Raw genomic sequence first — 11,349 nt, 5'->3', positions numbered from 1 at the left:
TTATTACACTTGAATCATACCAAAATGATGTTATTCTTAGTCTAAGTTAGTTAACTTATTATACGGTTTTAAAGTATTACACGAGTCTCTTGGGAAACGATATCCGGTCTTACCGGTTTTATTACTTAGAACGATTTGGTACACTTGCCAGAAAGTTAACAAGTTTTTGGCGCCGCTGCAGGGGACTCGGTGTTGATACTTTACTGTTGTGTAATTCTTAACCAACTTAGGCTTTATTCTTATATTCTTTATACTGTGAATAAATTTGTTTTAGTGATCTTAAAGTTAATCTTGTGCTCTAGTATTGTTGTTTTTAGTGAATGCAGAGAAAAATTCGTACTAGAAGCACACCATCAGTTGAACCTCTTCTATTGGATCCTGAAGTTGAAAAGACAGCAAGAAGAAACAATAGCCAAAGAAGGAGAGAAAACAGAATTTCTAGAGACATTTCTCCCGCACCTGTAACCTCTGAGCAACCAAACTCTTCCACAGCTAATCAGGAAATGGGGGATATGGGTGACGATATGAATGGCAATGGTGATAGACAAGCAAGGCGCACCTTGGATGATTACTCTACTTTCGCAGGACCGCTCCACTTTAATAGTATTGCTCGACCACGGGTAAATGCTGTGAACATGGAAATGAAGCCTGCTCTCATCCATCTGGTGCAGAGTAATCAGTTTAATGGCCTATCACACGAGAATCCTTATAATCATTTGGCAACTTTCTTGGAAATTTGCAACACTGTAAAGATTCATCAAGTGCCAGATGAGGCAATAAGGCTCAGCTTATTTCCATTCTCCTTGGGAGGTAATGCGAAGATGTGGCTGAATTCTTTCCCTGAAAATAGCTTTACTACTTGGGAAGATGTTGTGGCAAAATTCCTCAACAAATTCTTTCCACAGTCCAAGGTTAACAAAGGGAAACAGGAGATTTCATCTTTTCAGCAGGATGTTAATGAGACTTTGAGTCAAGCCTGGGACAGATTCAAAGGGCTACTGAGAAAGACACCCACTCATGGGTTTGATGAACCTACCGTTCTCAACATGTTTTTGGGAGGATTGAGATCTCAAACCAAATTGATGTTAGATGCCTCAGCTGGAGGAAATATCCGTTGGAAGACACCAGAAGAAGCCCATGAGCTAATAGAAAACATGGCTGCAAATGACAGTGAATTGCAGAATGAAAGGGCTCAGCAAAAAGGCGTGTTTCAACTACAATCTCAGGATGCTCTACTAGCCCAAAACAAGATAATGACCCAACAGCTTGAAGCGCTCATGAACAAACTCTCTCAATTGCCAAAAGAACTCCAGAATGTTTCACAAGTCCAACATCAAGGGTGTGAATTGTGTGGTGGAGAACATGCTAATGGTCATTGTGCTATGCAGGTCAATACCCAAGAAGACGTGAACTATATGGGTAATCAAAACCGTAACAATCACTTTAATCAAGGATGGAGACCGCACCCAAGCATGGGCCAAGGACAAGCTGGACCTTCAAACAGACCACCTCAACAACAATACCAACCACACCCCTCTTTATCAGACAGGACCTCTAAATTGGAGGACACTCTTCAACAATTCATGCAAGTATCCATCTCCAATCACAAAAGCACGGAAGCATCCATAAGGAATTTGGAGATACAAGTTGGCCAACTGGCCAAGAAGCTAGAAGAAAAACCTGATAAGAGTTTTGGAGCTAATACTGAAACCAACCCAAAGGAGGAGTGCAAGGCAATCACTACAAGAAGTGGTAAGTTGTTAGTGAGTGGAGAGAAAAAGAACTCAGAAGAGAGTGATGAAAGAAAAGATGAAAATGAGACAAAGAGTGAGAATAGAAAAGAAGAAGAGAATGAGAGAAAAGAAAATGAGAATAGTGTTAGTGGAGAGAAAGAAAAAGAAGAAGAGGACGAGAGAAGAAAAAGAAAAGAAAAAGAAGTTGAGAGGCCCCTTCCCTATCCACAAATATACACAAGAAAGGATAAAGAAAAGCAGTTTGGACGGTTCATGGACATCTTCAAGCAATTGGAGATAAAAATACCATTCTCAGAAGCACTACAACAAATGCCGGCCTATGCAAAATTCATGAAGGAACTCCTCACTAAAAAGAGGAAATACATTGAGGAAGAGACCATTGAAGTTCAAGGTAACTGCAGTGCCATTATCCAGAAGCTCCTCCCTCCTAAATTCAAGGATCCTGGTAGCTTCACCATTCCCTGCACTATAGGTAAGCTAGCTATTGGAAAAGCATTGATCGATTTAGGTGCAAGCATCAATTTGATGCCTTTCTCTTTATTTGAGAAAATTGGAGAGCTTGAACTCAAACCTACTCGGATGAGCCTACAATTGGCAGACAGATCCATCAAGTATCCACTTGGTGTAGTGGAGGATGTTCTTGTACGAGTAGATAAATTTGTGTTTCCAGTGGATTTCGTTATCATGGAAATGGAGGCGGATGTGGAGGTACCACTCATCCTTGGAAGGCCATTCATGAAGACGGCAAGAGTACTCATCGATGTTGATGATGGTAAGCTCAAGGTGAGGGTGGAAGATGAAGAGGTGAATTTCAATGTTTTTGAAGCAATGTCTCACCCCACTGATGAGGGAGCTTGTTTTCAAGTTGATGTGCTTGACGAAGCCTGCATAACGGTAGAAAGGGAGATACATGTGTCGTCCCCGCTGATAAAAACACTCATAGATGCACGTGAATCTCTCAATGAAGAAGAAGAGAGAATGATTGAAGAACGTTTAACAGATTTGGATGTGCTGAAGGAGATTCCATCTAATGAGGTACAGATCGAAGATATAAAGACTGATGTCATGATGGAAGAGAAGAAGCTTGAACTAAAAATTTTACCCTCTCATTTAAAGTATGTTTTTCTAGATGAGGGTAACAACAAGCCTGTGATTATCAGCAGTTCCTTATCATTTGCTGAAGAGAAAAAGTTGATTGAAGTGTTGAAAAGAAACAAAGGAGCTGTAGGATGGTCTATCTCTGATTTAAAGGGGATAAGTCCAACTTATTGCATGCACCGCATTTTTATGGAAGATGATTTTAAACCAGCAACTCAACCCCAAAGAAGGCTAAATCCAATCATGAAAGAGGAGGTGAGAAAAGAGGTTCTCAAGCTTCTTGAGGCAGGGATCATTTATCCTATCTCTGATAGCACATGGGTAAGTCCTGTGCAAGTGGTCCCGAAGAAGGGCGGAATGACAGTTATATGTAATGAGAAAAATGAGCTTATACCTACACGAACTGTCACTGGTTGGAGAATGTGCATTGACTACCGGAAGTTAAATAAGGCCACAAGAAAAGACCATTTTCCACTCCCCTTTATGGATCAAATGCTGGAGAGATTAGCAGGGCAAGCTTTCTACTGCTTTTTGGACGGTTATTCTGGCTATAATCAAATAGCTGTCGATCCAAAAGATCAAGAAAAGACCGCATTCACGTGCCCCTTCGGTATATTCGCTTATAGAAAGATGCCTTTTGGGCTTTGCAACGCCCCTGCCACCTTTCAAAGATGCATGCAAGCTATATTCTCCGATCTTGTGGAGAAATGTATAGAAGTCTTCATGGACGACTTCTCAGTGTTTGGAAGCTCATTTGATCTATGTCTAGCAAATTTGGAAACAGTTTTGAAGAGATGCATCCAAACCAACCTCATTCTTAACTGGGAGAAATGTCACTTCATGGTGACGGAAGGGATTGTTTTGGGGCATAAAATTTCTTCCAAAGGAATTGAAGTGGACATAGCTAAAGTGGAAGTCATTGAAAAGCTTCCACCACCAACTAATGTGAAAGGAATTCGAAGCTTTCTTGGGCATGCTGGCTTTTATAGAAGATTCATTCAAGATTTCTCCAAGATTGCTAAGCCCTTAAGCAATCTCCTTGTAAAAGATACACCATTTGAACTGAATGAGGAATGCTTGAAGGCATTTGAAGCATTGAAAGCCAAGTTAATTTCCGCTCCGGTGATCATATCCCCTGATTGGAACAAAGATTTTGAATTAATGTGTGATGCCAGCGACTATGCTATTGGTGCAGTGCTTGGACAGAGACGAGAGAAAGTGTTCCACACAATCTACTATGCAAGCAAAGTCTTGAATGGAGCACAACTAAATTATGCAACCACAGAAAAGGAGTTTCTTGCCATAGTGTATGCATTAGAGAAATTTAGGCCCTATCTCATTGGGTCTAAGGTGATTATATACACTGATCATGCTGCCATCAAGTACTTGCTCACCAAACCTGATTCCAAACCGCGCTTGATCAGATGGGTGCTCTTGCTACAAGAGTTTGATGTGCATATTCATGACAAGAAAGGAAGTGAAAATGTCATTGCTGATCATCTATCCCGGCTCATCAATGATGAAGTTACAAGTAAAGAAGAAGAGATCCGGGAATCCTTTTCAGATGAAACTCTTTTGCACATTCAACAGAGACCCTGGTTTGCTGACATAGCTAATTTCAAAGCTGCGGGAATCCTTCCAGATGATCTTTCATGGCAACAAAAGAAGAAATTCTTAAATGATGCTAAGCAGTTTGTTTGGGATGACCCCTATTTATTCAAACTAGGAGCTGACAATCTCTTGAGGCGGTGTGTTACTGAAGAAGAATCAGCAGGAATCTTGTGGCATTGCCATAATTCACCCTATGGAGGACACTTCAATGGTGAAAGAACAGCTGCCAAAGTCCTCCAATCTGGATTTTACTGGCCTACTATATTCAAGGATGCTTATGCCCACGCCAAGCGTTGTGATAAATGTCAAAGAGTGGGCACTATCTCAAGAAGGCATGAAATGCCACTACAAAGCATCCTGGAAGTTGAGGTTTTTGATTGCTGGGGTATTGATTTTGTCGGTCCCCTACCTTCATCTTATACTAATGAGTATATTCTGGTTGCAGTAGACTATGTTAGCAAATGGGTGGAAGCAGTAGCATGTCAGAAGAATGATGCAACCACTGTGATTAAATTCTTGAGGAAAAATATATTCTCAAGATTTGGGGTGCCAAGAATTCTTATCAGCGATGGAGGATCACATTTCTGCAACTATCAGCTTGAAAAGATACTAAAACACTATGAGGTGAAACATAAAGTTGCTTCCCCATATCATCCTCAAACCAATGGGCAAGCGGAAATATCAAATAGAGAAATCAAGAGGATTCTGGAGAAAACTGTTTCTTCTTCCAGGAAGGATTGGTCATTAAAGCTGGATGATGCTCTGTGGGCTTACAGGACTGCAATGAAAACACCTGTTGGGATGACTCCCTTTCAACTAGTCTATGGCAAATCTTGTCATTTACCGGTGGAGATGGAGCACAAAGCTTATTGGGCCCTGAAGTTCTTGAACTTTGATTCTACCTTGTCTGCAGAAAAGAGGAAGTTGCAATTACAGGAGTTGGAAGAAATGAGATTGACAGCTTATGATAACTCCAAGAATTACAAAGAGAAGGTTAAGTTGTATCATGACAAAAAGCTCTTAAAGAGAGAGTTTCAACCTGGTCAACAAGTTTTACTCTTCAATTCAAGATTCAAAATTCTTCAAGGCAAGTTGAAATCAAAGTGGTCTGGACCGTTCATCATAAAGGAGGTAAAGCCCCATGGGGCTATTGAGTTGGTTAACCCTGCAGCAGATGATCCAAACAGAAGTTGGGTGGTAAATGGACAGAGGTTGAAACAGTACCTAGGCGGTGAGATTCAGCGTCTCACCACTAATCATTCATCTCTCAGATCCTTGAGCATCAGTGTGTCAAGCTAATGACGTTAAACAAGCGCTTACTGGGAGGCAACCCAGCTTTCTAACCTTCCTTCAGTGTTATTTTGTTATTTGTGTGTGATGTTGATTGTTTGAATGTGTTTTAGAACTTGTTAAAATTTGTCTGTGAGGAAGTATGTTAGTGTGTTGTGTAGCTTGAGATGTGAATAGTGTTGTGATTGTGTTGTGTCTTGATTTTTAATTGCTTGTTTTGGAGAATGTTGAAAATTTGTGAAATTGAACACCTTCAATTTGATTCTTCAAGTGAATTTCCCTTATGGGAGATTTAAGCAAACGTGTTTGATAAAAATAAGGTGTTCTGGGGTGCTTTGGGAGCTAGAGAATGCAAAAATCAGAAAATGGTACTGTGAGTTGAGCCATTCTGCAGTCTGCTGAAATTCTGCAGAATTCACGCCCAAGCCCCCCTGACCAGGCGCGCCCAGGCGCGAGATGCAGCAGCGTGCTGGGCGCGCCCGGGCGCCCTCCACACGAGGGGCGCCCGAGCACGACATGTGCAGGCCTAATCCAATATGCCCTTAAGTGCACAGTGGTCAGATTTTTCCCTCATTTTCAAACCCTAATTTCCAGCCTCCTCTCCCTCTCTCTCTCGTGCCTAAACTCTCAAAGCCTCCAAAACCACCATACCCCTCCATCTCAGCCACACTCACTACCACCACTCAACAACTATCACACTCACCATTGTAAACTCCTTCACTTGTAAACCTATTCCCAACTCAACCCACCCACTCAACTTTATCACTTACACATCACACCCACTCATTCTCCTCACCAAATCCGTTTTCTTTGGGCAATCACGGTCAAGCTCTCAACTCTCTCAAGATCCCCAATTTCCAAATTCAAATTCAATTCTCCAAATCAAATAGGTTTTATTTTCGTTTGCTAGTTTTAAAAATTTCTTTTGCTTTCATGTGTTGATTGTTGTTTGAATTAGAATAGGTTTGTTCAATTCAACTGTGTGAATGCGTGTTTGATCATGGAAAAGTGGAACCAAACCACTGCCACTGAGTTCTGCACTCTGCAGAAACTCGCGCCCGGGCGCCCCTTGCAGGGTCGCGCCCAAGCGCGAGTGGCTCGGCCAAGAATGTGGCCCATGCTTTGATCTTCAATTGTTTTTCCATTTTTCTCTGTTTCATCCATGTTTTGACTGCTTTGTTTTAGTATGTGTGTTTAATTGAAGTGCTTGCATGATGGCTTGATTTCTGAAAAACCACAAAAATCACAAAAATAGGGAACCAAGAAGAAAAATTCTGCAGAATTATTCTGCAGAAGTCGCGCCCGGGCGCCCCTTGCAGGGTCGCGCCCAGGCGCGACTGGTTCGGCCAGCAATTGGCCTGGGTTCAGTTTTTCTTGTGTTTTTCAATTCTAGTCTTTTTATTTCCTTGTGATTGTTTGTGATTGAGTGTCCTAATTGTTTGTGTATGCTCTTGAGCCATGAATGCACAACCTTTGCACAAACGTTACATCTCACTTTGATTTTTTTTTTGTGTCTCTTCCTTACAATCACAATGCTTGCATGTTTGTGCAGAAATGGCCTCTGTTTCAGGATCGAAAAGAATCAAAACCATAGCAACAAAGAGGCAGAAGCAAAAGAAGCACTCAAAACCTCAAACATTCCTCTCCCAGAGACATAAGAAAAATTTTGAGGAGTCTCAAAACAGACGGCTCCTTATGGAAAGAGTTGTAGAACAGCTACCTCGGGAGGAACCACAATTTGCCCAAGAGATATGGCGTCGACACTGGAGCAATCTTATCTCCTTCCCTGAACCGGCTAATATTGATGTAGTCCGGGAATTCTATGCCAATGCTCGCAGCTATTCAGACGAACCACAGCCGTTCACAAGTTATGTGCGAGGGAGGCCAGTGGCTTTTGATGCAAATACAATCAACTCTTTCTTCAACACTCAGTGGCCAGGGGGCAATTCACCATGTCATTATTCAGACGCAAACCGGACTAATTTTGCAGGGATAGACTATCAGGAGGTTGAGAGGACTTTGTGCCTCCCAAGAGGCCACTTTCATAGAAATAGACAGGGACAACCATTGCACATCAAGCGTTCCTTTCTTACACCTCTCTCCAAATATTGGATGGCATTCATACATGCAAACATATCTCCATGATCCCATATGTCTGACCTCAATGTGAGTAGAGCACTTCTCCTTTTCTTTATATTGCAGGGTCAACCAATCAATGTGGGTAACATTATTGCACATGAGATCAATGACTGTGCCCATACTGCACTGAGCAACACTCCACTAGGCCACCCATCTCTGATCACTCACCTATGTGAGATTGCTGGGGTTGACACTTCAATGCCTCCATTTGAGAAACCAAGGAAAACCATTGATCGGTCCTATTACCTGCAATACTGCTTAATTGATGAGGAGGGTCAAAACATTCCTGCACCCCAGCCACCTAGACGGCATAGGAGAAATCATCCAGACCCACCTGCACAGCCTGAAGAAGACGGCCCACAAAACCCCTTCAATATGGCTGACCTCAATGCTAAGCTGGAAGCACTCCACAGGATGGGCCTTGCTCACGCAGACATGATGCGTCAGGTCTACGCCTCCTCTCACCCAGGTTTCATGACTTCTGAGGAGTATGCTGCAAGAGTAGCTTGGCCTGGGGACCAGACCTCTACTGATGGGGGAGCTGGAACATCCTCTGGAGCTCAAGCAATGGAAGAGGATCAATCTGAAGAGGAAGATGAGGAGGAGCAATCTGAAGAGGAAGAAGAAGAGGAGGACACTGAGAGTGATTCTTGAGGAGACAGATGAGACAATGAGACGGGCAACTTTCATCTCTTTCATGAACAATTACTACTTTCATGCTTTAATTTCCGTAGTTAATTTAATTTCAGCACTCGTACTTTTAGAACTTGTGATTAAATTTTGAACTTGGCTGAATGAACATGTTGATGAAAATGTTTTGAACTTGACTTGATTAGAAATCGCTTATGTTTGCTCTTACTCTGTGAGACTTTGAGAAATTAGGATTGAGTTGTGAAGTTTTGTAGTGTGGTTACTCTCGACTGAATGAATTTCATGCCCTGTTTTTCTTGTGATTAATATGCATGGCATTGTGTTTGAAAACAAATATGGAACCCTGAGTAACCCAGTGAGATATTGTGCCCCAGAATTATTGTTGAATGATATCACTTTAAAAGCACAATTGAGTTTTGCCTGATTTTCTCTGAAGTGGATCATTTACTTGTTCAATACACATGATCAAGGTTGTCTTATTCTCCCTTTGTTGTCTTAAGTTTTTGAACCCAAAGCCTATTGTAACCTTATGAAGCCCATCCATGAACCTTAAAATGCAATCCGAAAAATTTGTAATCCCTCTACCTTAAGCTAAGATGAGCATTCAAGTGGGGTACAGGAAAATGGTTCAAGTTTGGGGTATTTGAGGTGACATGAGAAAAATGACATTAAGAGCCAAAATGAAAAATGAAAAGAAAAAGGAAAAAGAACAAAAAAATAAAAATACTACAAAAAGGGAAAAAGAAGTAAGATTTGCTTACAATTTGTGGAAGTACGCGAGACTTTGTTATCTTGTGCTAAAACGAATGCTCTCTTAGTATTAGTTTTGCCTAGAAAAACCAAAGCTCCTTCTTAACCTAACCCTTGTAGAGCCTTGAATGTTCTTGTACTTCAATTTTATAGGTAAGTGTGTTCATTGTAAGGGAAATGAAAGGCAAAGTTCAATTGTGTGATATTGTGATGATTGAGTGAGAGACACACATCCCCATACACCTGTGAAAGTGAGAGAAACAGTTTCTTTTCAGAGGAAGGGTTCCATGTTAGTTAAGAAAATACTTTTGCCATGTGTGTTGGTCCCTCATAGAACATAGCTGATGTTTAATTTTGTAATTTTGTGAGTACCATCAGTAAAAGCTTCACCTCTTGTGACAAAAATCAAGTCAACATGATGAGCAAGCATAACTGAATTCTACTCTTCTTGAGTGATGAAGCATTAAATTTGAGTTGTTTGCTCAAACCAGTTCAATTTTTGTTGTTTTTCTGCTTGAGGACAAGCAAGATTTCAAGTTTGGGGTTGTGATAACGGTAATTTTTACCATTATCTTTGAACCAATTCTTATACAAAATCTACCCTTTTTAAGCTTGAAACATGTTTAATCCTCCCTTTTTATCTAAGTTTGTGAATAAGTCTAGCTTAAGCTTTATATTTAAGTTTTCGTCATTAATTCCTCAAATTCGTAGGTGATTTGCAAGTTATTGGAGAAGTATTGTATTTACCAAGAACGGGAGCAAGGAAAAGATACAAAAGCAGGATCTGATGGAGCAGGGAAGGAAGTTCACACCTAAGCGCCTAAGAAGAAGGAAGCAAAATGCCATTTTCTGCGCAAGCCTCGCGCCCGGGCGCGACCAAGAGGGCGCCCGGGCGCGACCATCTACGAGAGCTCCATGCCTGGGCGCGAGAAAGAGGGCGCCCGGGCGCGACCTTCTGCGAGAGCTCCGCGCCTGGGCGCGAGAAAGAGGGCGCCCGGGCGCGACCTTCTGCGAAAGCTTCGCGCTTGGGCGCGACTGAGGAGGGCGCCCGGGCGCGACCTCTGCTGACCTGGAACCCTAGATCTATTTAAAGCATTCTGTAACTGAGGGTGGCATCTTCTTGGCGGCTGAAGCTTGGAACACCATTTTCGGACCTAAGGGAGCTGGTTTTGGGCAGTGGAAACTCTCCATCCTTCCTCCTTGGATCTCCATTCTTCCATTTTCCTCCATTGTAAGCTCAAGTTCTCCATGATTATGGAGAACTAATTTCAATTTGTTGGGGAATGATGTAGTTACGAAACTTTCATGTAAATGCACTTGAGTTTAATGAATTTAAGCTTCTTTCATTTGATTGTGAGTGTTGATAACAGTTGAAAAACTGTTATTTTCATGCTTAAAATTGATACTAAAAGCAACCTTTAGACTTAGAAACTAGCTTGAAATCATGCCTTTTATCTTTATTTTCAGAAATAAGAGAGCTGGACAGGTTTATGCTTGATTTGAGTGTTTTTGTGCAGGTTTTAAGGTGAATTTAGTGAAAAGAGTGAAGAAGGAGAGAAGTGACATTAGAAAAGACAAGAAAGAGTGCAAAAAGAGAAGACGAAGGCACCGCTCAGCGGAAATTACCGCTGAGCGGCACTCAAGGAGTCACGTTGGAACCGCTGAGGGGCAAAATGGCCGCTGAGGGGAAGAAAGAAGACGCGCACTCACCGCTGAGCGGTAAATACCGCTGAGCGGCACTTTTTGGGCTTGGGCTTTTGTAATCTTTTGTAACTCTAGATTAGTATATAAGGGCTTGCACGTCCTAGGGTTAGTATCTTTGGCAGAAACGAAGCAAACACTCTCTCTCACCCCTTTGAAGGAGGATCTTGGATGCTCAGGCTACCTCTTCACCTTTCTAGGGTTTATTCTTTCATTCTTTCATTATTGTTCATCTAGGTTCACCATGAATATGGTGAACTAAACCTTGTATGTTTGTTGGGGAATCAATGTAATCTCTTGAAGCTCTCATATATGGAATTTATGCTTGCATCTTAATCTAAGACTTATGCTTTCT

General features: G+C 41.7%; 2 pseudogenes; both read left to right on the top strand.

Annotated features, from left to right (window-relative positions):
* The first annotated feature begins 204 nt into the window (after positions 1 to 204).
* Positions 205 to 2,578, top strand: LOC148206378 (uncharacterized; annotated as a pseudogene).
* A 4,729-nt stretch (positions 2,579 to 7,307) lies between these two features.
* LOC148206377 (uncharacterized) lies at positions 7,308 to 8,635 on the top strand (annotated as a pseudogene).
* The last annotated feature ends 2,714 nt before the right edge of the window (positions 8,636 to 11,349 follow it).

The sequence above is a fragment of the Vigna umbellata genome, chromosome 1 (assembly GCF_029865625.1).
Source record: "Vigna umbellata cultivar VRB3 chromosome 1, Vumbellata_1.0, whole genome shotgun sequence".
NCBI classification, from domain to species: Eukaryota; Viridiplantae; Streptophyta; class Magnoliopsida; order Fabales; family Fabaceae; genus Vigna; species Vigna umbellata.
The sequence above is the reverse complement of the archived record's forward strand: the minus strand, read 5'-3'. Positions and strand labels throughout refer to the sequence as shown.